This window comes from Bubalus bubalis, chromosome 1, assembly GCF_019923935.1.
Source record: "Bubalus bubalis isolate 160015118507 breed Murrah chromosome 1, NDDB_SH_1, whole genome shotgun sequence".
NCBI classification, from domain to species: Eukaryota; Metazoa; Chordata; class Mammalia; order Artiodactyla; family Bovidae; genus Bubalus; species Bubalus bubalis.
In genome coordinates, this window is record NC_059157.1 from 112,585,078 (window position 1) to 112,611,755 (window position 26,678).

Genomic DNA, 26,678 nt, shown 5'->3' on the forward strand with positions numbered 1-26,678 from the left:
AAGTCCAAAATAATATTTACCTTCATTGTTTTCAGCTTCCTCCAATTCCTTCTCCTTTTTCCTCACTTAAAACCGTATCGTCATTGTCAACTATATATGTGTATATATATATATTTATTATTTTTTGAGGATGTGAGTACAGTTTTTGTCAGCTAAGTATCTATTTTAGTTATCTTTTCCTGGAGAGGCAGAGTGTAAGCCAGCTCCTTCCATTAGCCGGGGTGCTGAAGTAAGGTTAAGGGGACCTGGTCAGCATTTGATCGACTCACCTGCACACATGTGCACACACCATCACACATAGTCCCATATACTCCCTCCGTTCCCCCTTGGTAAGTTGAAGGCTATGCATTAACTCACCTCCGTCCTAGAGGAAGAGACTATTACCGCCAGCCTTCTAAGATCCTAAATTGTGCAACCTGGAAAGTAAGGAAATCCTCAAATTTAACATCTGTCTTCAGTCAGCTTTAGACCATCCCCCTTTATAACCTCCCTGCTAATAACTCAGCAGCCAGAACTGAAGGAACTTGCTAAAGAGAAGAAAACCTATGAAAGCTAGGCTTAGTTCCCTTTAACTTGGTCATTCTTCTTAAAAATGAAAGGAAAGCAGAATTCTTCAGTATAACTGAAAGCCAGTCAAGAGCCAGGCCATGACCCAGGTGCTAAAATAACCACCACCCCCTCCTGTTTAGAATGAGGCTAGAAAGGCAAGGGAAGAATTGTGATGCTTTTGGTTTTAGTGAGATTTGTTGTGTTTGAGGGCATTCCTATATAAAATTTAGCTATAAGACTTCTCATGTAGAGCATTTTAATTATGGTTAATTATATTTTTAACACAAAGTGAAAAATAGCATTTAAAAGTATTGTCTAAATGACTGATTAGTTCAAAGACATCCCAAATGGGCGGTGATTTTAAATACCTTTGTTGTACCAGGCATCAATCACTGTTTTTAGCATATGTGAAATGAGATGAGATGGGTCTGTCTCATTTACTTCTGCTTAACCCCTCCAGCAGATAATTGTTCTAATCACAAACTGCAGCAGTTTTTTTAAGTGATCAAAATTTCACATCCCAAACCTGATAGAGCAGGATTACACATTATTTTCTAATCTGTGTATTTCCAAAAAAAAATTTTTTTTACTTTTTGTATTTCTCACATCCATCAGAAGAACAGCTGTTATCTCTGCACTTTATAAACAAACATTAAAGAGTCCTAATTAATTTTATAATTAAAAAAAACTTAACCCTCTACTAATCCAAGCACTCATTTTATAATTTATAGAAACAGTCCCAGAGAGATAAAGGGCCTTGTGAAAGGTCACAATTCTAGTTAATGACAAAAGTAAAACTAACTATAACCCTCATCTTTGACTCCCAAAGTAGTGTTTTTCTCTGCCTCACAGAATATGGAGCTTAATTTGTGTACACTTCGGGATGTTCATGAATACACTTTCATGTTCAGAAACGATGGGGCTTAAGAGTAAAATGCCCTTAAAATGAGGTGATTGCTTGATTCTAAGTAAAATCTGTGTATTTTCTTTCTCGCTATCCTGTTGGTGTTCTAACATCTCTAAAGCCTTAGCCTGCAGTGAGAGACAGGATCTGAAGTTTCTGATGAATAATTTGGTCCTCATAAACAAAGTCAGTAGCAGTATTAATTGGTAAGGACATGTTACAATATAGTGTAAGTTCCCTGTGGCTTATCAGAGAATACTTCAGTTTATGGGAAGAAGCATTTTTTAAATATGGTGTGTAGTGGAGATACAGAGCAATTAGATACACAAATGCATTTCACTGGAGGACAGAGCTAATAAGCTAACAAGAGGGAGTCAAGCACCATTTTGTATATTTAAGCATATATAGCCTCAGGGCCATGTTTTAACATAGATCATACATTCATGTTTAATTATTGAGAATGCTTAAAGCTTGTCTTTATGAAGCCTTTCTAATGAGAGATTCAAGCTAAGAGATTTTAAATTGAGGAATTGAATTCCCGTCTCATCTTTTAATTCTTTTTTTTTTTACTATTTTTATTAAAATCTAGGCATTCATCTTGCTGTTTGCATAAGTACAAGCTTCATTTTAAACAAGATCAAATGCAAATGCATAGTAGATTTGCTTTAAATTAATGTTAAAAATCACATTAATTTCACATTTGTCCCTGAAAAAGTAAATACAGGAAATACTGTTACTATACAAATGCAAAAGCTATGATATGAAGAAAGTGTCCTATTAAAAAAGAAACATATAGAAAACTATGAGGATATTTCATCAGATCTATTTCTAAATGTAGGAAAAATAGAATTCCACTTTGTAGGATTATAATCATACAGAAAAGAATGGTATAAAAGTTTATTTCCATATTATCAACAGTTTGCTAGTCTGTTGGGAAATATAAACAATACTGAGGCGGGAGAGTGTTGGACCATCCCATAACAAAACTTAACAGGGAGAGTTAGGTGCATGTTTAGTAGCATCCATTGTGCTTGATAGTGATGAGTTTCTGCTCAGTAGGCAGACATCTTGGCCACTCTAAACACTCATGTCCTTCCAGGTCACCTCCTGGTTCAGTTGGAACCTCAGACTTAGGGGATGGCCTCCAGGGACTAATACCAAAGCCCTTAAGAGACCCTTGAGAGTGTCACCTCTGGCTAGGGGATGGGAATGATAGAGACTGTGGGCAGAGTACAGGGAATGCTGTTCAGTCGCCAAGTCATTTCTGACTCTGCGACCCCATGGACTGTAGCATGCAGGCTCCTCTGTGCTCCGCTATTTCCCGGAGTTTGCTCAAATTCATGTTCATTGAGTCAGTGATACTATCTAGCCAGCTCATCCTCTGTCATGGCCCTAAATCTCTCCCCTAAACCACCCTTCTTTTATAAACAATTTTAGTTTGCTTTTGGTCAGGACTGAAACACCAACCCCTTGTTTCACATAAAAGTTTCCTGAGGCTCCTCTTTACTTGTCCTCACTGCCCTGTACCTCAGTTTTCTGAACACTTGCACGAATCTGCTCTCAGCTCCATCATGGTCTCTGTTTCCTTGAGCTGACTCCCTAACACAGGTTTCTTTACCCTTAACCCCTCCCTAAGACCTGGAGCTAAAAACTCAGTCTCTTTCCTGGCTAGTAGTAAAGCCAGATACCCAGGCTGTCCTCTCCTGAACAGGATGATAGCATGAGCAGAACACAAGCAAATCCAGAAAAACCTAACAGTTCTCACAGCCAGATCTTAGAAATTAGAATATTCCCCTGCAATGGGAAGGGAATTACAAAGATCTGTTACAAGTTTCCCTAGTTAATATTTGCTGTACTTTCAGAATGTGGACTAAGCTTGTGCGTGTAGTCTTTCTCTTGTGCCTTTGAACCTGGTACATTTCAGACAGTAGCTTTCCATCTCAGCCAACACTCAGAAAGAGAGCATAAAACCACAATACCCTGGCTGTTCTGTTCATGCAACAAGGGAGAAATAATTTTTTAAAAAACAGCTAAAAAATGAGACAAAACATGGAATTCATTTCAGCACACTTGGAGAAATGATGAAAACACATCAATCCATTTTAACTGTCAGTTCAGTTCAGTCACTCAGTTGTGTCCAACTCTGCAACCCCATGGACTGCAGCACACCAGGCTTTGCTGTCCATCACCAACTCCCAGACCTTGCTCAAACTCATGTCCATCGAGTCAGTGATGCCATCCAACCATCTCATCCTCTGTCATCCCCTTCTTCTCCCTTCTTCAATCTATCCCAGCATCAGGGTATTTTCAAATGAATCAGTTCTTTGCATCAGGTGGCCAAAGTATTGGAGTTTCAGCTGCCGCATCAGTCCTTCCAATGCATATTCAGGACTGATTTCCTTTAGAATTGACTGACTGGATCTCCTTGCAGTCCAAGGGACTCTGAAGAGTCTTTTCCAACACCACAGTTCAAAAACATCAATTCTTTGGTGCTCAGCTTTCTTTATAGTCCAACTCTCACATCCATACATGACTACTAGAAAAACCATAGCTTTGACTAGACGGACATTTGTTGGCAAAGTAATGTCTCTGCTTTTTAATATGCTGTCTAGGTTGGTCATAGCTTTTCTTCCAAGGAGCAAGTGTCTTTTAATTTCATGGCTGCAGTCACCAGCTGTAGTGATTTGGAGCCCCAAAAAATAAAGCCTGTCGCTGTTTCCACTGTTTCCCCATCTATTTGCCATGAAATGATGGGACTGGATGCCATGATCTTAGTTTTCTGAATGTTGAGCTTTAAGCCAACTTTTTCACTCTCCTCTTTCACTTTCATCAAAAGACTCTCTTTTTCTTCTTTGCTTTCTGCCATAAGGGTGGTGTCATCTGCATATCTGAGGTTATTGATATTTCTTTTGGCAATCTTGATTCCAGCTTCTGCTTCATCCAGCCCGGCATTTCTCATGATGTACTCTGCATATAAGTTAAATAAGCAGGGTGACAATATACAGCCTTGACATACTCCTTTCCCAGTTTGGAACCAGTCTGTTGTTCCTGTCCAGTTCTAACTCTTGCTTCCTGACCTACATACAGATTTCTCAGGAGGCAGGTACAGTGGTCTGGTATTCCCATCTCTAAGAATTTTCCACAGTTTCTTATGATCCACATAGTCAAAGGCCTTGGTGTAGTCAATAAAGCATAAGTATATGTTTTTCTGGAACTGTCTTGCTTTTTCAATGATCAAACAGATGTTGGCAATATGATCTGTGGTTCCTCTGCCTTTTCTAAATCCAGCTTGAATATCTGAAAGTTCACAGTTCACGTACTGTCGAAAACTGACTTGGAGAATTTTGAGCATTACTTACCTAGTATGTGAGATGAGTGCAATTGTGTGGTAGTTTGAACATTCTTTGGCATTGCCTTTCTTTGGGATTGGGATGAAAACTGACCTTTTCCAGTTCTGTGGCCACTGCTGAGTTTTCCAAATTTACTGGCATATTGAGTGAAGCACTTTCATAGCATCATCTTTTAGGATTTGAAATAGCTCAACTGGAATTCCATTACCTCCACTAGGTTTGTTTGTAGTGATGCTTCCCAAGGCCCACTTGACTTCACATTCCAGGATGTCTGACTCTAGGTGAGTGATCACATCATCATGGTTATGTGGATTGTGAAGATCTTTTTTGTATAGTTCTTCTTTGTATACTTACCATGTGTTCTTAATGTCTTCTGCTTCTGTTAGGTCCATACCATTTCTGTCCTTTATTGTGCCCATCTTTGCATGAAATGTTCCTTTGCTGCTACTACTGCCAAGTCACTTCAGTCGTGTCTGACTCTGTGCGACCCCGTAGACGGCAGCCCATCAGGCTCCCCTGTCCCTGGGATTCTCCAGGCAAGAACACTGGAGTGGGTTGCCATTTCCTTCCCCGTTTTCTAGAAGAGATTTTCTAGAAGAGATCACTAGTCTTTCCCATTCTATTGTTTTCCTCTATTTCTTTGCATTGATTACTGAGGAAGGCTTTCTTATCTCTTCTTGCTATTCTTTGGAACTCTTCATTTAAATGGGTATATCTTTCCTTTTCTCCTTTGCTTTTTGCTTCTCTTCTTTTCTCAGCTGTTTGTAAGGCCTCCTCAGACAACCATTTTGCCTTTTTGCATTTCTTTTTCTTGGGAATGGTCTTGATCCCTGCTTCCTGTACAATGTCACGAACCTCCATCCATAGTTCTTCAGGCACTCTATCAGTTCTAATCCCTTGAATCTATTTGTCACTTCCACTGTATAATCTTAAGGGATTTAGTTTAGGTCATACCTGAATGGTCTAGTGGTTTTCCCTACTTTCTTCAATTTAAGTCTGAATTTAGCAATAAGGAGTTCATGATCTGAGCCACAGTCAGCTCCTGGTCTTGTTTTTGCTGACTGTATAGAGCTTCTCCATCTTTGGCTGCAAAGAATATAATCAATCTGGTTTCGGTATTGACCATCTGGTGAATTCCATGTATAGAGTCTTCTCTTGTGTTGTTGGAAGAGGGTGTTTGCTATGACCAGTGCGTTCTCTTGGCAAAACTCGGTTAGCCTTTGCCCTGCTTTGTTTTGTACTCCAAGGCCAAACTTGCCTGTTACTCCAGGTATCTCTTGACTTCCTACTTTTGCGTTCCAGACCCCTATAAAGAAGAGAACATCTTTTTTGGGTGTTAGTTCTAGGAGGTCTTGTAGGTCTTCATAGAACTGTTCAGCTTCAGCTTCTTCAGCATTACTGGTTGGGGCGTAGACTTAGATTACTGTGACATTGAATGGTTTGCCTTGAAAACGAACAGAGTTCATTTTAGCTCCAAACATGCTATATTTGGTGCATTGTGAGGCTCCAGAAGGAATACCAGATCAGCCCTACAGTACAGTGCTCTTGGGGCTCCCCACAGGTGGTGCTAGAGGTAAAGAATCTGCCTGTCAATGCAAGAGATGCAAGAGACATGGTTCAGTCCCTGGGTCGGGAAGATTCCCTGGAAATGGCAACCCACTCCAGTATTCTTGCCTGGAAAATTCCACAGACAAAGGAGCCCAGCGGGCTTCAGTCCTTGGGGTTGCAAAGAGTCAGACACAACTGAGCACACACACACACACACACACACACACACACACACCCCAGCTCTTTTAGTTTGTGAGCAAGGCTTCTGTAGTCTTGATCAAAACAGCAAGAATGACTTGGAGACACTTGATTTACTAATGTTAGAAAATGATACTTTCAAAACTATCATTTAATTTAGACTTCATCTAGTTCAGACTGGCTTTCTTCCCGTTTACCTGGAAGAACTGTAGAATCAGAAAGATAATGTAATCCAACCACTCCATTTTACAAATAAGTAAATAGAGAATCCCTTAGGTTACATGACACAGCTCAAGTTTTAGCAGATCACTTGACTCCTAGACCAGCATTCCTTCCATAAGTGATCAATGTGTAAACCAGAAATAATTTAAGTAAAATATCTTTCTTTTTAAATTTTTGAAAATTAATACCCAGGACAGAAATATAACGTGAAGTCTACCTCCAAACACGTGCTGGTTAATCCATTCTCCTTTTCAGAAGTAATCTCTCTGAGTCCTTTCAGAAAATTTTCTATGCATTTACATACATAAGTATAAAAACTTAGGATTTAAAATCAAGTCATCTCGGGAACTATTTCTTGAGACCATGTTGGCATTAACACTTCAGGCAGGAGCTTCTGAGCTCCTTACTTTTCTCTAAGATGAATCTGTGTCAAACGTAGCAGCGGCTAACAGACATTTCATGGTTTCGTGCCATCTGGTTATGTGCCATCAAGCTCTATCGTATTCTCAAGTTTAAAGGTGAATTTCAATGTGCAATATTGGTTTTCTTGTTGGAAATATAGTCAGTTTTAAATGCCACCAACTCAGGTCCATGCCGCATGAGAGAAGAAAATGAATGACCCACCCCCAAAATCCAAACAGATTTTCTTGACACTTTGCTTGGCCCCCATCTCAGCAGAAGCATGCCATGCTGTGAAAAGCAGAAAGTTGTGAGGACAACCTATACAATCCCATTAAAAATAATCATAATAGCTAATTAAGGTTCTGGTAATGTGTTTTTCTTGTCACCTCCCTTAGCTGTTGTAACTTTCAAGCAACCAGTAAAATTGATGAGTGTAGCAGGACGAGATCGGAACCCTGTTCGGTCACTTTCTTTCCTGCCGTCTTCCCCATCCGGCTTTTCCCTCTCTGATTGTATCTTCCTACTTATTTCAGACTATGCATGGAAGCGAGCCACATTATCTGAGTTGTCACTATTATTGAAGAGAGCCATTTCATCATGAACTAGACTAGAGAGGACAGAAAAAGAGCCCTGGCCTAGAAGCCCCAGGGCCCAGCTTGCTGCCAGGCCTGGTATCTTCAGCTGTTTGACCCTGAGCAAGTCCCTTCATTCCTCATTTATCCACAGCTCTGAAGTGACAGAGTGAACAGAGGTGTTCTCTGAGGTCTCTTCCAGTTCAGTTCCCTTCTATTGGAAATTCAGTTCCCTTCTATTGAAGTATTAGGAAGTGACTGACATACAGCCACCTGTGTGCACAGTGGTCCTCCTTTTATGAGTCCCTATACGTGAACACACAGACCACACATTCAGCAACAAGAAGACATGGCTTTTTCTTTGCCTCTGCTAGAAGAGAAGCTATAGGTGCTGTTTATTTCCCCAAAGGACTTTATATATGAAACCCAAGGATTGTTAAATTTATCAAATGCGATAAGAGAAAATCTCATCTGCTGTTGAGATAGCATCCTAGGAGCCAGGTCAGAGTACTGCATTTGCTCACCAGAATCAGGCCAGACCAGAAACCCATCCTTTGGTTTGGTTTGATTCATTATGAGTCAGCAGTGAGTTTGCACCTGTAGAAATCAAGCTGTCAGATCAGATGGTAAAGTTGATCCTTGAACTGATATTTCTAGAGTTGCAGCACTGCAGAATTGCAAGTTGCTCTGCAACAGTGTCATCTCTAACAGCCAGATTCTGCCAGGAGAGCTGGGCAGATCTTTTATAGGGTGAGCATGGAGGTTCAGCAGGTCAGGTCTGATCTGTATCCAGGTGTTAGGAAACCAGGCTTCACTGAGATTGTAACAAGGGTACAATAGCTTTCAGGGAAATGAACCAAAAGTCCAGGGGGTCTGGAGGCCTGGGTCTCAGTCTCTCTCTTCAGGGCAGCTGCTGAGAACCTTGGGGCTTTGGAAAAATCACCTGTTCTCTCTGGACCCTGGCTTCCTCACCTCTAAAATAGAAGGGTCAAGTAGATGGTCCTGTTTGCTGAAGAGTTTTATAGCTTCTGATATGCACCTGTTTGGTCACACACAGACCAAACAGAAAGTAGAAAACAATGACAGGCATGCAATACCTTTACACTGGTCCTTTCAGTTACACATTACCTTTTCAAACAAACAAGGATCTTCTATAAGGAAAGTCCCATTAGTCATATGTTATAGGTGCCGGGCACTTACAGAAACTCTCAGGCCATAGACATATCCGCTCTTCCTTCATTCACCCTTTTATTCATTCTGTATACAGAGTAATTACGTGTGTGCCTGTGAAGGAGAATCGGAAAAACAAGGGATGTTTCTACCTTTCAGGACACTTTAGAAAGATTAAAAAAAAATAATAATCTCCTGAACTAGCAATTAAAAGAAACCAACGAGAGTTTCCCAAATAATTATGAGTATCTGGAACCCAAATTTTTTTTCTCATACTGTCATTAACCATGACTGGTTTCAGGGGAAGGTATTCTGTTCCGTTGGAATTTACAGAACCTGGATCTCTCTGGGAGCACTGAATCAACTTTTGCATGAGGAATCCCAAACCTTCCCATCATCCATGTCTGGCGAGTGGGTTACTATTCCTTTAGAAGGTTGAGAGGATTGTTGGCACCTTTACCTTCCTCCGAAAACAAGACTTAACAAATAAAAACACACCAAGATACAGTTCTCATAAGACCTTGTGCATTTCCTTTCTAAAAGGAATTTAAGTTTCAACAGAGAACAAAGACTAAACACCCAAAACAAAGAGTTTCTAATGATAGAAGTTGGGACATCAGCCCATGAGAGAGAGAAGGGCTGCTTTGGGGGCAGGAGGCTCTGTAGGGGCCCTTCGGATGCGTCCACCTGTGAGTAAATGTAAGCCACACTGGCACCCCACTCCAGTACTCTTGCCTGGAAAAAACCATGGACGGAGGAGCCTGGTAGGCTACAGTCTATGGGGTCACACAGAGTCAGACACGACTGAATGACATCTCAGTGCAGTCCTGGCCTTCTAAGGCTTTTCAGAAACCCAAAGATGCTCCAAAGGGCAAGTTTCAGTTCTGCAGATGGGTTTATTTACTGCCAGTATCTCCATCTCCAAACTTACTTTCCTCTTCACCAGAAATAAATCTTTTGGAGGCTTATGAAAATTAAGTATTAGGAAAATTCTTCCCTCATCCACAAGATTGCATCCACAAGTCCCAGACAAAATCACTTCCTTGACCTTCACATATATAAGGTCAAGGAAGGTCTGTGACTCAGAGAAGGGGCCTGGAAGAGTCGGGGCAGTTGTCTGGTCCCGCTGGATTCCAGCTAAAATGGAGGGTGTGTGTTGGGTGGTCTCTTTCCTCTCAGTCCCTCCCTGAACTCACTAGTTCATGCTGCAGTGCTCTTCCAGATCAATAAGTTATTGCTGAGAAATCATTTCAGTACGTGACGTAAATGTCTCCAGTGGAGCCATCCCCCTCCATAACCCACTGTCCTTTCAGTCTGTGCCCCAGAATCCTTGCCCCACGTCCCAGAGAAATTCAGCTACCCTTGTCCTTTTCAGGGGAAGAAACACTGATTGATATCTTAGCCCTGACATTTCACCCTTTTTTATCTCAGAATGCAGAAACCCCTTCGCGTTTGTTGTTTTTTACTCAAGGTTAATAAAGATCCCCAGGCACATGCAGTTCCATGCTGCATTCTGAAGCCTGTAATTGTCCTTCCTTCTAACTGGGGGAAAGGTTACTCTAATGAACCAGCTACTGATTCCCTTACCTATTCACTGTTTTATCAGTATACCTTTACCAGTAAATTCTTTGTTATCTAGATCCTGAAATTTATTTCATTTTTTTAAGATTTAATTTTTTTTTTTTTTTTTTTTACAAAATTGCTTCTTTTATCTTATAGCAGACTGTGATCTTTTTGCTTCTGAGTACTTTATAATACAATTTGAACATAATAGAACATTCTAAAATAAAGCCAGGCAGGGATTTCATCCTAACCACTTAAATGCTGGGAGAGGCAGACTGTATTTTTTAAAAAGATAGAAGGAGGGCTGGGATGGAGGAAGCTGGATCTCATAATTCAACCAGTATATTTGAGGCTTCTGCTGCGTGCTGAGTGCTGGTCTAGGCTCTGAGGATACAGAAACAAATAGGACAGCATCCTGGCCCTCACAGAGATTCATATTCTGATGAGTTCATTCATAACAACAGTAATTCAAAGCTAGCAATACCCCCTAAAGGCTGTTTGTAGCTTATTTCTATGACTGTCTATGGGATCTTAAATCTGTTTGGAAAGATATGTTTTAAATCTTGTTTTCTTGGGCCATTAGAAACCCATACTTGTCCCTAATCAATGTATATAGTTATGTGTAACTGTCATAGAGTAAAAAAGTCCCTCTAGACAGCTTTTGAAGGGATAGACAGAGAAATCTGTCTTGATGGCTTGAAAAGAAATGGAAGAATTTTAGGGAAAACTACCAAGCTCCAAAAGCATTCAGATCTACTAGTGTTCAGACATGGGATCAGGCAGATGAAAAAGCCTTCTAGCAAGAGGGAGCCAGGGCCATGGAAGCATGGAGACCCCACTGAAGGAGTTAGAAGCCAGGCTGCAGGCATTTGTTAATATGTCTGCTGAGTGAAGGTGGAGGAGGAGGTGTGGAGACAAGGAGTTGTGGTGGAAGCAGATGCTGAAATACAGAACCCTGAAACCGGCTTGTTCTCAGAGTCAACTGACCCAACCTCCTGCCTCCAAGCATATCCCGCCTGCACTGTCTGACCAGCTGCTCTTTCAGCTCTCCAAAGATGGATATTCCACAACCTACCCTGTCATCTGTTCCAGAACCACATCCTCCTGGCACTTAGAAGTTTTTGCTTTTAAAGAATGGAGGCAGGAGAGAGGTGGTCCAAAAATGGGGAGACAAGCAGAGCAAGTCAGGGCAGAGGATTTGCAGGGGAGCTGGAGGTAGGAACTGTCTTCGCACATCACCCTCCTTCACACTCCAGGGTGGTGGGAACACTGGAAGGGGGAGCCCACCATCTGGAACCACCCTCACGGAAGCCCTGGTTGGCAGAGCGAAGGTTCCTGTTCCTCTCCAAGAAAGCAGTGGGAATCTAGACATCCGCCGTCTCTCATGTCTTCAGTACCCTTTTGCATTCTACGCGCTTTGTCCAAGTCATTACTTTTCAAATCAATTCTTCGATGCAGAGAAATCTTGGGTAGTCCAAGTGGCCTTAGATCCAAATAAAGGACGTGAGGTCCAAGTGGACGTAGATCCAAGTAAAGGACATCAGCAAGCCCTACTCCATTCAGACTTTTCCATCTGCCTCCACCCTCTCAGTCACATTCCTGGAAGCAAACCAGAAAGTTCATCCAACAAAAATCACTGAAAAAATCTGAAAGCCTAAGTGCTTTTTTATTCTCCCTCTGTTTTCAAGGCACAGTGTGTCTGGTCTGATCTCACTCCATTTATAGTTCTCTGGCTTTCGTGGCTCTGCAACACAGGACTGTCAGAGCAGGAAGGCAAGCAGAGGCAGGATGGCTGCAGACACAGAGCACAGGCCGCTGCTGGCATGGGAGCAATAGTCCCATGGCCATCACAACCCACACTGGGGTCCTGGTGTGCCGTAGAGGCTTCATCTTCCCCCATTCCTCGGGTTTCCTGGAGGGTTGAGTCTCATTGCCGTCCCTGCCCTCCCTGACCCTCCTCCCAGCCCCAGGCTGCACTGAAGCCCCTGACTCCCTTTCATTCTGTGGAAGAGCAGAGTCTCTGCCTGTTGGAATCTGGTCCACCCTGAGGATGGTTTTTGGCTGAAACGGCTGCAGTTGAGCAAAGAAGTTCTGACTGTCAGCATGAATGAGTCCTCCAGCAGGCTTTGGCAGGTTCCCTGCCTCTGTGGTTCTAAGTTAGAGAAGGGGCCGGGGCGGTCCCAAAGGACTGAGGATAGACCAGATGATCTCTTGAGATTCCTCCCAGAACCTGACTTTTAAATAGCAACACTAAGATCCAGTTAACACACAGGCTTCCTGCCAGGAGGTGCTCCCCCTCACATGACACCCCATGCACCTGGGAAGATGTTCTCCTAGCATGAGACACAGTGCAAAAATTCTGTACGACCCCATAAACAGCAGCCCACCACGCTCCTCCATCCCTGGGATTCTCCAGGCAAGAACACTGGAGTGGGTTGCCATTTCCTTCTCCAGTGCATGAAAGTGAAAAGTGAAAGTGAAGTTGCTCAGTCATGTCCGACTCTTCACGACCCCATGGTCTGTAGCCTACCAGGCTCCTCTGTCCATGGGATTTTCCAGGCAAGAGTACTGGAGTGGGGTGCCATTGCCTTCTCCAGCAAAAATAGGTTGCAGGGAGGAGGCTTAAAATCTGCCCTCACTGAACTGTCATGCCAGGGGATGTGTGTATCTGCTGACCTGGCTCTTTGACCTGGTGGGCCTATGCAACTGTCCAAACGTTGAGTGTGTGTGATAAATTCCCCTCTGACACTCATCGCAACTTCTGAGTGTTCTGTGCAGTTTAAAATAATTCTTACCATGTAAATATGTTACATTTTAATAAAAAGATTTTTTTTGCATTTTACTTTTGTAATATTTGGGGTTTTATAGATTTTTATTTTATTGCCAAGTATACTTTTGTAAGGGAATGTTGAAGTCTTGAGTATTTTTATTCTTTTCAAACTATAGTTAATGTCAACTGTAAGCACTGATAAATATTATTCATATGCGATTTTCCTTCCTCTTCATCGGGTCTTTTTAAGGAACTGTGTTTTGGCATAGCATTTTATTTAAAACTCCGCTTCATTTTACACATTGTGAATACTGAAGACTCTGAAAAATAAAGATGCATTTAAAATCTCTGTGCTGCTACATTTTAGAAATGGTAATGTGCATTGCTTTGCCAGAGTGGTAATTAAATGTTTAATGGTTTAGAACTCCTAGTTCAGAATGGGGGTTCTAGTCATTACTCACAGTACGGAGCCTCTGAGCCAGCCCCCACTTCTTGGGAGATGCACACGAGAATGGTGATTTCCTGCTCAGTGTGGAAATATGGTTATGTTGACATTATAGTTACTGTGCTGTGGTTTTGAAATAAATGTGTATTGAAAGCACTTGTGATAACATGGTCTGCATTTTGTTTTTAATCAAACTCCAAATGGCAATAGAAGTGGAGCCAAAGCTCCCTAAGTATTTGGGCAGCGAGATGTGGTGGCAAAACAAAACAAAAGTCTGGGAGCAGGACAGGATAGGCCAATCCTTCACTGACCAGCCCCGAGACTTTGGTGATTCCTTCAGCACTTTTGGAGCTCCTGTGTTCTCATCCATTAAAAAAAAGAAAGCTAACGTAAAAGAGAGGGTTACCTGTACATTTTGTGATGATGGGATAAAGTGATGAACCTAAGGGACCTGGCACATTTGGATTGCCTGATAAGTGTTATTTGCTTTCTTCCTTTCCTTCCTTATATCCCTCTCAGAGTCTTCCTTTAAAAAAAAAAAATCAGTATTCGAAATTAAAAATGTATTGACCTTCTGAGTAAGATGATAGTTATGAAATCCTTACATGTTTAATACTGTCTCTAATTTGTCATAGGAGTTAATTCCCAAAAATGTTGATCACAACTGGATTGTGTTTAGGAAGTGTGGCAATGTTTGCATAAGCACACTGCATTAAAAGTCTACTGGTGATCTAAAGGGATTTGCCTTTGCAGCATTTAAAACAAAAGAACAAGCAGCAAAAGCTATGAAGATAGGTTCAGAGTCACCACAAAAACATGGAAGCACTTTAATAGTTTCAAAGCAAGCGCTTCCCAGGTTAGGTAGTGAGGAGACTGTTCTTGGAAAAACTTGGAATCATACATACCCTTTAGACTTTGGAAGGAAAGGTTTCCTTAGCCTTCCTGGAGTAGTTATCAAATATTAATAGTCCTGTTCTCTTCTTGAAGGTTCCAAAGTCTTCATTTTTTGAGATATGGAAAAGTATCATGCTTTATTTACATCTTGCTATAAATGATTTTAGTATAGAACAGATCATAACTGTATTTTTGTTTTATATCCTTAACATATCATGGACATTTTCCCATGACAAGGGAAGATTTTATATTTAAAGTATTTACTTTTACTGTTGGACATTAAGGCTGTTTCTGGGGTTGTTGTTACATATTTATCCTCCTTCTACTCTCTGATTATTTTCTTAGAAAAGATACCTAGAAGGAGAATTGCTTGGTTCAGTTATGAAGACTTTTAACTCCTGACAAGTATTCCCAGGTGGCGCTAGTGGTAAAGAACCTGCCTGCCAATGCAGGAGACATAAGAGATTCATGTTTGATTCCTGGGTCAGGAAAATCCCCTGAAGGAGGTCATGGCAACCCACTCCAGTATTAAGAATCCCATGGATAGAGGAGCAGAAGCCTGGTGGGCGGAAGTCTTTGGGGTCGCAAGAGTTGGACATGACTCAGCAACTAAACAACAATAGAAAAACCTGTTTCTTCTCTACACTCACTTGTGACACCAAATGTGTGAATTTCTCCACACCAAGCAATTCTCTAATTCTCAGCAGTCACCAACAGTTGAACTCGACTCTGACAATAACTGCTTGGAATAGGGTAAACCCCACAGGTTAAGGGCTCAGTCTCATAGGAGTTCCCCTCTCCTCCTTCCTCTTTAAGACTCCAGTTACAAGTCCAAGTTGTCACCTCTGCTTCTGACCCTTGAAAGGATATAAATCACAGGTTCCCCAATCAAAAAATAGGCAGAAGATCTAAATAGACATCTCTCCAAAGAAGGCATACAACAGGCACTTGAAAAGACATTCAACATCCCTAATTATTAGAGAAATGCAAATCAAAATTACAATGAGATATCAAGCCACAACAGTCAGAATGGCATCATCAAAAAGTCTGCTGCTTCTGCTGCTAAGTCACTTCAGTCGTGTCCAACTCTGTGCGACCCCATACACAGCAGCCCACCAGGCTCCTCCGTCCCTGGGACTCTCCAGGCAAGAACACTGGAGTGGGTTGCCATTTCCTTCTCCAATGCATGAAAGTGAAAAATGAAAGTGAAGTCGCTCAGTCGTGTCCGACTCTTAGCGACCCCATGGACCGCACCCTACCAGGCTCCTCTGTCCATGGGATTTTCCAAGCAAGAGTACTGGAGTGGGGTGCCAATGCCTTCTCCAATCAAAAAGTCTACAAACGATAAATGCTGGAGAGGATGTGTAGAATAGGGAACTCTCCTACACTGTTGGTGGAAATGTAAATCGATGCAGCCACTATAGAAAACAGTATGGAGGTTCCTTTAAAAAAAAACAAAACTAAAAATAGAGTTACCATATGATTCAGCAGTCCTACTCCTAGGCATATCTGGAAAAGATTAAAATTTCTATTTGAAAAGATACATGCACCCCGCTGTTCATAGCAGCACTGTTTGCAATAACCAAGACATGGAAGCATCCTAAATGTTCATCAGTAGATGATTTAAGATGTGGTGTGTGTGTATATATTCACATACATAATGGAATATTACTGAGCCATAAAAGAGAATGAAATATTGCCATTTGCAGCAACATGGATGGACCTAAAGATTACCACCCTAAGTGAAGTCAGACAGAGGTAAGTGTTACATGATATCACTTACATGTGAAATCTAAAAAATAACACGAATGAACTTATTTACAAAACAGAAACAGATTCACAGCCATAGAAAACAAACTTTGGTTATCAAAGGGGAAAGGGGGGCAGGGATAAATTAGGAGTTTGGGATTAACAGATACATACCACTACCTCTAAAATAGCTAAACAATTAGGATTTCCTATAGAGCACAAGGAACTATGTTCAATATCTTTTAATAGCCTATAATGGAAAATAGTCTGAAAAAGATTATGTGTATAAATATAAAAATGTTATATATATATATGTGTGTGTGTGTGTGTGTGTGTGTGTGTGTAATGGAATCAGTTTGCTGTATACCTAAAACTAACAGTATTGTAAATCAACTATAGTTCAATTAAAAAAGTAAATCAGAGATTTCCATAACCCCTCCTCAAGTTTGATAATTTGCTATAACAGCTCACAGAACTGAGGAAAACAGTTTCTGTACCAGATTACTACATTGTTATAAAAGAATGCAATTTAGGAACAGCCACTAGAAGAGATGAGTGGGCTAGGGCATGGGAGAAGGGGCACAGAGCTTCCGTGACCCCTCTAGGCATACTGTCCTCTCAGCACTTCTGAGAGTTCACCAGCCCAGAAGTGTGTTTTCTCTAAACCTTTTGGTTAGAGGGTTTTTTTTTGTTTTTTTTTTAAATGGAGGTTTCATTACAGGCACAATTGAGTACATCGTTAGCCCTTAGTGATTAGCTCAACCTTTCCAGGAGGTTGGGGCGATGGGCCAGCCCTCTAATCAGCTGGTTGGTTCCCCTGGCAACCACCCCCCCCCCATTCAGAGGCTATCCAGGAGCCCCCAGCCCATAGCCATCCATACCATACAAAAGACATGTCCTTCAGAGATTCCAAGGGTTTTGGGGTGTGTGTATCAGGAAGCGGAGGCAGAGACGAAATTCTGTTTCTTCCTGTGTCATAAGCCCCATTAAGGTCCACCAGCAAATGAGTTAATTTCAGGGATTCTGCTCAGGTGGAAAAAATAACAAGGAGAGGCAACAGGAGGCCACTCTTCCTTTCTGTTCTTTCTTCACTTCTCATAAACCACACACCTGGGCATGGGCCCTGATTCAACCCATTAGTTGTTTCTTCCATTAAAACACTGGACCTGATGATCTTTAAAGGCCTGATCAATTCTGAATTCCAGCAAGAGGCAGAAAGAAGGCAGTGATGCGGGAAGGTACTGGGCTGCACCCCGCAGGCCTGCAAACCCAGTGCTTGTCCAACTTAAAGACTGAAAAAAAGGCCCAGAGTCAGCAACAGAGACATCAGTGATTTAATGGATGGGGGAGCTTGCATGTCTGAAGCAAGGTCCTGGAGCAACACCCCACCGTGTTTGTGGCAGACCGCAGACAGGACTTGGCGGTGGGCTTTGCTCCGGGGCAAGGGCAGATTACTAATTAAAGGGGAATTGAAGTCAAATTGGCCCATTGGTTACCTGGGAAACCAGCCGGGGAGCACAGCCAGTACCACCCCTTTGATAAGCTGTCGGGTGGAGAGGTTCTGATCTAAAGATTAGAACAATCATTACCTGGGGCCCGGGGCAAGAATGTAGGAAGGTCAGTCATGTGAGTGGGGCGTGAGTGAAGCAGGCACTGGTTGAGCAGGGGATGTACAGAGAGCAAGAGAACAGCCATTTTGGGTGGCCTGATCATACAGAAGGGGTGGTGGGAGGGGTGGAAATTCTCAAGTTTAGATAAATGGAGATGGGAAGGCCCTATATGGGAGACTTTGGTTTTTTCCAGAAGTGCTGTCTTACAGAACTGTTTCATGCGTAATTTACTGGGCTGGTACCATTTGTTCCCCAAAGAAAGCTAGGGTATATTTTGAGAAGCTCAGAATCATATTTTCCATACTTTTATATTTGCTACCATATCAGTAAACTAATGATGTTGTGGCCATCAAGCCAGCAGCCACTGCAGCTGCCCCCAGTTGTGTACTTTGAGGGGATTCAAGACGGAGAAAATTGAGATACTGGCCCTAGATAGTTAAGGTGCATACAAAGGAATGATTTCAATAAGCCTACTCTTGCATCTTCTCATACGCAGAAAAACTCTAAATTCATTAACTTTAGATGTCTGATTTTCTTTAATGAACGGTAATCTTTTGACTAGGTCTTCCCCAATGACTCAGCAGTAAAGAATCCACCTGCAATGCTGGAGACACAGGTTCAGTCCTTGGGTTGAAAAGATCCCCTGGAGGAGGAAATTGCAACCCACTCCAATGTTCTTGCCTGGGAAATCCCATGGACAGAGGAGCCTAGTAGGCTACACAGTCCATGGGGTTGCAAAAGAGTAGGAACCAACTTAGTGACTAAACAACAACAATCTTTTGACTGTCTGGTTTTTGTTGCAAAACTCCTGTATATCCTGGCTCCTCCCTTATATCTTCGGAGCTGTCCCTTGGAGCTATCTGAGAAACTGTCTTCCAGGCTTAAGTCTCCAGAAGTTTCACCAAATAAAACATAATTCTCAAACTTTTATGTTGTGCATTTTTCAGTCGACACATATTTACTTTGACATCCCAGTGACTCAGATTGCAAAAACAACCTAACTCCCATGCTTAGCTCAGTAACAATGATAACAGTTTTGGGTGCTTGCTAAGTGCCTGATCCTGCTGTAAGCACTTTCCAGGCTTCAGCCCTCATAGCAAACCCAGGATAGGTTCTATTATTAGCTCCATTTTGCATAAGAACAAATTGCCCAAGGTCAAATAGATGATGAGCCAGGGATGTATTTGAGCTCAGGTTGTGGCTACAGAGCTCTGGGCTCCAACCAGGAGGAAGTAGGTCCTGGGCAAGGCTGTGTCTCACACACACACACACACACACACACACACACACTCACACACACACACACACACGAGTAAAGGAGCTTTCCCAAGAGCAGTGTATTTGCGTGGCCAACCTTTGTACAAGGCCCTGTTCTAGAGTCAATTTACTCTTCACAACAGACCTGCAAGGTAAGTGTCACTGTTCCTACCTCACTGCTGCTGCTGCTAAGTCGCTTCAGTCGTGTCCGACTCTGTGCGACCCCATAGACGGCAGCCCACCAGGCTCCCCCGTCCCTGGGATTCTCCAGGCAAGAACACTGGAGTGGGTTGCCATTTCCTTCTCCAACGCATGAAAGTGAAAAGTGAAAGTGACGTTGCTCAGTCGTGTCTGACTCTTAGTGACCCCATGGCCTGCAGCCTACCAGGCTCCTCCACCCATGGGATTTTCCAAGCAAGAGTACTGGAGTGGGTTGCCATTGCCTTCCCCTACCTCACATATCACAGTAAATGCTGGGTCTAGAATTCGAAAGTCCAGGGTCATCATGTTAGGCTGGAACCTGGGACCTACACTGGAGTGCTTGGCCCTGGACACACATCTCCTCAGGCAATGGAATACAAAGAAATTATAAGGGATTAAACATAACTGCACAGAGCGCAGGTGGGACAAATTATGGACAAGAAGATACAAAAAAGGCCACAAACCAACTGCCATTTCTGAGGTCCCAAGAGCAAAAGCAGGGTACGCTATCTATGATCCCCACTCATGACACCACCAAGAGGGTGGGCAGACTACCTAAGCTGTGTCTCCTGCCCAGCCCATGGACCCACCTGTTGTTAACCCCTTTAAGGACCCAAGCTGCTCCTGTCCCAGAGTGCACAAGGGCAGCTGTTACTTGTTTTCACTGCCTAGTGCTGCAGCACAAACCCCAATAAAGCCTTGCATGGAATTCTCATCTGGCCTCAATTTCTAGTAACTAAAGAAAAAGTCCAGGGACCCATGTTAGTGACAATCCCTCTGTGTCAGGGGCCTTCAGACCAGGGCACACGAGCACAAGAGTTTCACAGAGTGACAGATTTAAGGAAACCAAGCACTCCCTTTCCTCAGACCATCAGAGAGAGTATCTGCCGACTCAAGCTCAGGGCTGAGATCAGTGAGAGGCGGTCAAGGTGGCAGGACCTGACTTCTCCCATGTGACGCGTGCCTGTCAGGGCTGCAGCCTTACCTAACGGTATCTCAGAATGTTTGAGATTGCAGTGAAGCACGGGGCTTTGGAAGCTCCTCCTGTCTCTCTTCCCCACTCTCAGCTGCAGGAAGAGCTCTAAGAGAGTCCTTTGTCACCCAGCCCTCCCTGTGGGCAAAATCCAGAGCCTTTCAAAGACGGGGAGGAAGGTGTTTCCCTGTGTACTTCAGATAGCTAAATAGTACACATTCAAGTAAAGGAAACATTCTAAGAACTAAGTTAGTATTTTATATTTTCTTGGGCATGTATTCACGCTTTTTAACGGCTTTATGGAGATAGAACAGACATGCAGTTAGCCTTGGGTATTTAAAGTATATGACGCAAGCTCTGTGCTACATGCGCATACCCATGAAACCACTGCCACCATCAGGATAAATGAACTTATCTGTTGCCTCTTTAACATCCTTCCCTCCACCTGCCCTGTCAACCATATCCCATCCCTAGGCAATCACTGATCTGCCTTCTGCCATTTCAGATGTTTCATTTTCTAGAATTGTATATACATGGAACAATACAGTAGATATTCTTTCTTTTTCTCTGAGTCCTTTCACTCATTCATTCATTTGCTCCATGTATCAATATTTTGCTCTTTCTTATTGCTGAATGTATCCATTGTATGAATATACCACAATTTGTTTATCCCTTCACCTGGTAATGGATATTTAGACTGTATCTGATTTTGGGCCCTTACAAATACAAGTGCTATGAACATTTGTGTCTTTGTATGGAAGTATACTTTCCTGTCTCCTCGGTCAATACTTAGGAGTGGAATGACTGGATTATACAATAAATATATGTTTATTTAAGAAGCTGCCAAACTATTTTCTGAAGTGGTTGTCCCATTTTACATTCTGCCAGCGTGTAGGAGAGTTTCCCTTATTCCACATCTTCGTCACACTTGGTATGATCAGTCTTTTCAATTTTAGCCATTTTAATAGTTGTTACGGTACCTCACTGTGGTTTTAATTCACATTTTTTTTCTAATGGCAAATGGCATGTTTCCACATGTTTATTTGGCATTCATCATTTTTTTCTGGTGAAAGGTCTTTCAAGACTTTTGCATATTTATTCTTGGGTTCTTTGTTTTCTTGTTACTGCACCTTGATAGTTCTTTATATATTCTGGATTTACCAGTGTTTTCTCCTCATCAGTGGATTATCTCCTTTTTTTTCCCTTTGGCCACACCACGTGGCTTGTGGGATCTTAGTTCCCTGGCCAGGGTTTGCACCCACGCTTTAGGCAATGAAAGCATGCAGTGCTACACTAGATCACCAGAGAATTCCCAGCCCAGTGGATTATCTTTTAACTCTTTTAACAGGGTCTTTCAAAGAGAAGTTCTTTATTTTGATGAAGTATGATTTAGCAGTTTTCTTTTATGGACTGTGCTTTGAGTGTCATATAAAATCCTTGCCTACCCCAAGCTCATGAAGATTTTCTCCTATTCTTTCTTCTAAACATTTTATTGGTTTTTATTAAATTTTGTCAAAACATTACCAAATACCATAAATCCATACTCATCTTTTACATTGATGCATATTACTTGATTATAAGCAAAAGATGAATACCATTGCTTCCTTGTTATCATTGCCACCTTCTCTATTGTTCTAAATTCCTACCATAGATTTCAATGTCCACATTCTACCAGGAGTATATTGTGGATTCTTCTGTAAATAACGCACTTGACAATAATTATTGATGCATGCTTTGTAAGCCCTAACACACTCACTTTATCTCTCTGCTGTTAATCTTTCTCATTCTAGTGATAAATTCTAAACTGCTGCCCTCTAAAATTTAACTTTACATTTAATAATTGTCAAAATTCAAGTATCTCTATGTTTGATGTTAATAATAATCATGGTATCTTGATCCCAAATAATTTTTAACTTATACTTTTTTAAAATTAGGATTTCTTTTCACAGATATGTTTTAGTTGCAAAGAAGTATGATAGTGTGAACAATAAAAGACTTTCAAGCTTAAAAATATAGCTTTTCCTGTATTTTTTTTTTAATGCTTTGTTTTTTAGATGCTATTGTTAAGTCACTTTAGTCATGTCTGGCTTTCTGTGACCCCATGGACTGTAGACCGCCAGGCTCCTCTGTCCATGGGATCTGTAGGCAAGAATACTGGAGTGGGTTGCCATGCCCTCCTCCAGGGGATCTTCCCCACCCAGGGATCAAACACACGTCTCTTATGTCTCAGACATAAAGACATTCAGAGAATGGTTCCTGTGTTGGCAGGAGGGTTCTTTACCACAAGCACCACCTGGGAAGCCCTTCCTTAGATGCTATTAGTTACATTTAAAAGAATGGTTTTATTTTTAAATGGCAGTATTTGCAATATGCCAGAAATTACATCCTTTGTAGCACTTTAAGCTGTGATGAAAAATTTTAGATGTCAATGTAAAAATTATAAGGGTGTAACTAAAGTTTTCAAAATTCTTTCAGAAAGTATGTGTTTTTTTTTAAAGGCAGTACTACCACTCACTACTACTTATAGCCACCGCGCCACCTCTCACTAAAGAACTAGCAGTGGAGGCCAGAGCTGGCTGAGTTCTGGGCATGCTCCTGGGAGAGGGAGACAGCATGCTCAGAAAGTGGATTTACCTTGGCACATTGACTGTTCCTGGAGGGGCCCAGGCAGCAAACCAAACATCTCAAACTCCTCTTTTCTCTGAAAGGAAATTTAAAGGTGAAGGTCACAGGCCAAGTCAGTCTTACACCCTGTGGGTGGAGAATCTCCTCAGCACGGTAGTTGGGAGGAGGCAGGAGGCAGAAGAGAACAACAGCTGGAGAGTGGAGTGTGCCCCTCCAGTTACAGAATCCCACCCTCCCAGCCAGCTCAGCCACTTTCTCTGGCATTGCGGTCTGCTCCTTTCTTCTATTGAGGTTAGCCTTAATTATAAGGCAGTGTCAACCAGTCACACTGAAGCTGGATTCTGCTCATCCAGTTAAGAGAATGGAGACCCAGGAAACCTTGGATATTGAGCAGACATGGTTTGAACAGGAGTGGTGGGGGCCCTCAGAGGGGTCTGACCAGGTACCTGGGGGACAGGGCCACAATGAGGGGCAGAGAGAAGGGAGCACCTTGGAGATGTGTGCCTCTCTGAGATGTGTGTGATCACATCTGGGATTTTAGGAATTAATCTAAAATCTCATCACAAAGAATGCAATTATTCTTATAATTTTGCTATTAAAATTATATTAATTAAATTAAATGATTAATATTACATATTTAAATTTTAAACTTGACATCACAGTGCAGGAAGAATATTAATAATTGCTCGGTGTGGTCAGCTGCAGTTTTGTGGTGCTAAATAGACGCTCACTTCACTAAGAACAGTAGAGAAACCAGGGATGTTTTTGGATATTATATTTTCCTGGACTTTTTTCTTTTCTCCATTCCTTTTATGTTCTGTATTATGTCTAGATTAAAGGTGATGTGCCATGGATATTATAAACACTTTGGTAATATTTTCTGCCTACAAAATGAAGTCGAAAAACTGACATTCTTTTCTAAAAATCCATTTTGATAAGATGTGAATTCCCAAATAGACTTTATTCTTGAAAAGCTCATAACCAAAATGGAATTAAATACCAACATTTAAACATAATGGTTAAAGATTATTTTGTTTAACATAATGAATGATAGACACCAAGCCAGTTGGCAAATATTAGAATTATGATTTAATCAAATCTCTATTATTCTGCCTTGTATTATTTTAAATTAATGGGCTTCCCAGGTGGTACAGTGGTAAAGAATTCGCCTGCCAATGCAGGAGATGCAAGAGACACAGGTTTCAATCCCTGGTTTGGGAAGATCCCCTGGAGGAGGAAACTGCAACCCAGTCCAGCGTTCTTGCCTGGAAAATTCCACGGACAGAGGAGACTGGTGGGCTACAGTCCAGGGGGTCGCAAAGAGTTGGACATAACTTAGTGACCGAGAACACAGCTCACAAAGACTATAATGTTCTTCCTAAAGTTATCTAGCTACCATTGTCTCTCAATATTCTTTTAAACTCTCATTCTTGTTCCCTATTCATTTGCTAATTTTAAAGGGCTTAATTGTGTTTGAACATAAAATTAGCAGCTTTCACAATCATTATAATTGGAGCATTTTACTCTTACAGTAATAAATATGCATATATAGTTCTACTGACTAATTGAATTTCAACATATGAAGTATAGAGATTTCACTTCAAGATTCATCTAGACATTTATAGTGAGTGTGATCTATTAACAATAAATCTAAATGGTGTGCCCTGTGCATGTCACCAGAGTTGACAAGTTGAATTGATATAACGGTAACCTATTAACCACAGCTGTAGCTCAGGCACAAGCTCGGGGTGCTTTAAATGATGAAAAAGTACACATTTATGTTATTGAATGCAAGTCCGTGTGCCTGCTGCACAGCGAGGCCAAACAATATCAAAGCATTGGGATTTGGAGCAGAGAAAGGTTTACTGCAGGGCTCCAGAAGGAGCTGGGTGGCTCATGCCTTAAAATCCCCAAACTCCCTCAAAGCTTTCAGCAAAGCCCTTTTCTAGGAAAGGTGAGGGAGGCGTGGTTAGTTGTAGCAAACATCTTGGTGTCAGATCCTTTGTTCTGCAGGTCAGTCACAGTCAGGTAATGATGTTCTTATAAATCTCCACCAAGCAAATGTTACTCTCTGTTCTGACAAGAAAGGACAAGGCCCTAAGACTCAACTTTCACCCTCCAAGGTCCAGTTCTGGTTAAGAGGAGGGGGTCCTTGTGCCTGCTGGTTACCCTACCGGGGAGCACTAGTCCAGCACCCAGTTTGGGTCCTCCCACCAGTGCCCAGGCCCTGGTGAAGAGGCAGATCTCAGCTGGCTGATAATGGCCATGTGCTCCGCCCATGTTACAATTAAACTTCCAAAAGCTGGGGCTGAAAGTCAATTCACAGATTTTTGGCTGAATATCAAGTCCCTTGGACAGCAAGGAGATCAAACCAGCCAATCCTAAAGGAAATCAACACTGAATATTCATTGGAAGGACTGATGCTGAAGCTGAAGCTCCAACACTTTGGCTACCTGATGTGAAAAGCAGACTCATTGGAAAAGACCCTGATGCCAGGAAAGACTAAGGGCAGGAGAAGGGGTTGACAGAAGATGAGATGGTTAAATAGCATTGCTGACTCAGTAGACATGAGTTTGAGAAAACTCCAGGAGATAGTGAAGGACAGGGAAGCCTGGTGTTCTGCAGTTCATGGGGTCACAAACAGTCTGACATGACTCAGTGACTAAACAACAAAAAACAAGGTCAAAGGCAAGCTTTCAGTTCAGTTCAGTCACTCAGTTGTGTCCGACTCTTTGCAACCCCATGAATTGCAGCATGCCAGGCCTCCCTATCCATCACCAACTCCCAAAGTTCACTCAAACTCACGTCCATCGAGTCGGTGATGCCATCTAGCCATCTCATCCTCTGTCGTCCCCTTCTCCTGCTGCCCCCAATCCCTCCCAGCATCAGAGTCTTTTCCAATGAGTCAACTCTTCGCATGAGGTGGCCAAAGTACTGGAGTTTCAGCTTCAGCATCATTCCTTTCCATTGCCAGATGTCAAAGCAAGTTTGGTCTGTAGCCTCTCTCTCCAGGTGACATGTGCTAAATCAAGCTAAAATTTAACTTGAATATAGAGGCTTAAATTGTGCTGTGTGACTTTGGAACCAGGCCTTGGAATCTAACCTCTAGTGCAGGAAGCCCAGGTACTTGCCCAGGTGTGCCGCCTCACCTGCCTGGCCATGTGGGAAGATGATCTCTTTGCATTGTTAATGGGCTCCTAATCTTGGCTGCTTAAGGGTTACAGTTGAGCTGCTCAAAGACTGGGCTATGAGACAAGAACTCTGTACTCTGGGTCCCAATAACTGTCCACCACACGGCCAGTGTCTGCCACCAGAGAGAGGAGGCCGGTTTTTGTTCTAAATCTCATCTGTCCTAACAGGAAAAAGGTGCCCAGCTCTATTTCTTCCTCCTGGAGAAATGAACCAGCCCCTCTCTTTTTAGGCCCCTACCTTAACCCCACCTTCCCTGATACTTTATTCTTCCAACTTCTGATTCCTTCTGAAATTGAGTGCTCAGGTTTGACCCACATCCACTCTACTAGATGATTGCTATTCCTTCATCTGCTTTCTGTCTTCATGTATTATGATTGGGGATTACAGATACATCCTAGTTTTATTGAAAATAGTGACAGAGCTTTTGTTTTTTGTTCTCTATGTTTTTGGAGTGATGTTGAGATACCACCCTTTATTTACATTC

The 26,678-nt window shown here is 42.1% G+C and overlaps 1 long non-coding RNA gene across 1 annotated transcript; it reads right to left on the bottom strand.

Moving 5' to 3' along the window:
• Positions 1-357: 357 nt before the first annotated feature.
• On the bottom strand, positions 358-17,330 carry LOC123333589. The gene is made up of 3 exons (XR_006550964.1): positions 17,218-17,330; positions 8,946-9,029; positions 358-416 (listed from the first exon to the last, which is right to left on the bottom strand). It is a non-coding gene; the product is annotated as an uncharacterized LOC123333589 (long non-coding RNA).
• Positions 17,331-26,678: the final 9,348 nt, after the last annotated feature.